This window comes from Rhea americana, unplaced genomic scaffold (assembly GCF_003343005.1).
Source record: "Rhea americana isolate MKP2758 unplaced genomic scaffold, rheAme1 scaffold_68, whole genome shotgun sequence".
NCBI classification, from domain to species: Eukaryota; Metazoa; Chordata; class Aves; order Rheiformes; family Rheidae; genus Rhea; species Rhea americana.
The window spans coordinates 1296638-1298843 of record NW_028186845.1 but is presented as its reverse complement, the minus strand read 5'-3'; the positions used below and the strand labels follow the sequence as shown (position 1 = coordinate 1298843).

General features: G+C 44.8%; 1 protein-coding gene across 2 annotated transcripts in view; it reads left to right on the top strand.

Moving 5' to 3' along the window:
* The first annotated feature begins 1821 nt into the window (after positions 1-1821).
* Positions 1822-2206, top strand: part of ADGRD1 (adhesion G protein-coupled receptor D1) — a 162062-nt gene continuing 161677 nt past the window's right edge. For both annotated transcript variants that reach the window (XM_085321106.1, XM_085321109.1), the window contains exon 1: positions 1822-2100. The gene's annotated coding sequence lies outside the window, so the exon portion shown is untranslated. The remainder of the gene's footprint in view (positions 2101-2206) is intronic.

Below are 2206 nucleotides of genomic sequence, written 5' to 3'. Positions count from 1 at the left end.
TACCTACAGCCTCTGAGTATTTGAGATGCAGCCAACAGAGGGGAAAAAAAAAAAAAAAGAAAGAAACTGTACTGTGTGTTTAAAGTTTTTGATACTAGCTGTTTACATTGTCTGAACTGTGGTAGAAGGGCTTCAGTCTCAACCAATTTAAAGTCTAGCATGGGGGCCTGAGGTCTAATGGTGCAACCAATGGCTCCATCTTCCAGTTTAGGATGGTAACCACAGAAYGCAGGAAGAATGAACGTGCGACAGGGAGGCACAAGTCGATGAAGGGCTAAAGGTGCAGGACAGAGTGCTTCTCCATGAGACACTGGCAGCCCAGTTATCAGCAAGGGCAGCTTCTTTATACTGTCCCTCACTGTACTTCAACCTCCTACGATACCTAGCGGGAGCATTTTGTTCACTAGGTCTGTGGCCATCCTGCTGAGCGTGAACTCAGAGGCTCCTAAATACAACAGCAGAGTGTTGTTATTGCCCGTGAAAACGTCAAACCTGGTCTGAGCGTTAGCRCAAAACCCTCCCATTGCCGCAGTCCTGCTTAAGGCCAGCTTCGCAGGTTATCCTCATGGAAGTGAGGGCAAGAAACTCCTCTTTGTTATAGACACACGATTTTATGTTGCAATAGTATTACATAAAGAAAAGGAGGAAAAGTTTGTCAGTAGTGACCCCTTTATCTGTAAAACCACTTCTGTTTTGGAGCTCTGTGAGTAAGTATCAATCTCTACTAAAACACCTGGCCTGCTCATGAAGATGTATATTGAGAAGGTGGGAAGTACGGTACAGGAACCTGTGCTTGCTCCCCATGGATGTGTCAATCTAATCAAATAGCATGCGTGTATCTGAGTAGTTTCAGGAACGCCRTAGTAGAGGCTGTGATATTACAGAAATTTATGATTGAATCTAATAGCTAGATTTCATTTAGACTATTCCTTTCCAAGATGCTTGTTTAAACCCTTCTATCCCAATTTTGCACTAAGTTCTCATGCATGGACTTAATGATTCAAATGAAAATAATGGAAGAAAACTGTGTATAAGTTGTGTTCTGTAGCGTAAAACATTCTATTCTCTCTGCTTGTATTTATATAGTTAGAAGTAAAGATTTTTAAATTCAGAGTATTTTTCATTTCCCAGTAACCATCAGCTGTAGCATTTGCTAATTTTCTGGTTTAGTAACATTATCATCCTGATTGAACATGAAGCAAACAAAGTTAGGTTTAATTTTTCTCATGATAGCTCATGGTGTTATTTTTTATTAAATCAGCATGTGCTGATTATTGCTATGAAACTATTGCAACTGAACAAAATCCCACCAACTGATGTCAGAATGATTGATCTTTATTTTGGTTGAACTTTGTTTGAAACCTTCCACTTCCACCCAGACCCTGGCAACRACAACCTCCCCCCTTCTTCCCTGCTATGGGGCAGATAAATTCCCAGGGCTGTTTGCACGGTTTTTGTGCCGGTTGTGTGCGTCCCCCCCACCCGTCCCTGCTTTGATGCAGATCACCAGGCGCTCTGCTTTGTCGGGGAGTTAAATCTACCTGTCAGCAAATGTCCCAGCCGCAGAGCGGCTCCTCCCCAGCCTTTGCTGCTCGCAGCTTGGCAGGAATAGGAAAGCGAGAGGCCTTTCAGCGAGCTGCTGCCAGCGCCGTGCCGCGGACCAGCGCCTGCAGCCGGGCTTCGCCAGCCCGTCCTTCCCCCCAGGAAGGCTCCGGGGGTGGGAGAGAGGTCCTGAAGGCAACCTGCCCAGGGGGCTTGGCACGGGCAGCTCCCCRCACAGTACGTACGGAGCTCTGCGCTCTTACTGCCGGGCGAGTACTTTAAATAAATGTTATTTCTTTTGCAGGCGCTTCAAGAATAACTGGCTCTAACAGCTCGCCTTCTGAGCGTTGGATTGATCGACCTGGCTTGCGTGGGAGATTCCCCGTAGTACTTCTGGTCTGCGGTGGGAGCAGCGCGACTTTTCAGATCGGTTTCCAGAGAATCACAGGAATAAATTCAGAATTTGTTTCTGCAAGTAATCTGCCTGCTTACAATTTGCTGTTTCCACAAAAATTTCTGGCAGTGAATATGTTTGCTTGGATTCTTGCAATTGTTTTCGTAAGTATATTCTTTCCCTTGACAGGCCTTCTTGGCAAATATTTCAAATTCCTGTTTTTCTCTTTTTATATTTTAGTTTTTCTCATGATTTTCTGCTGCAGCTCTT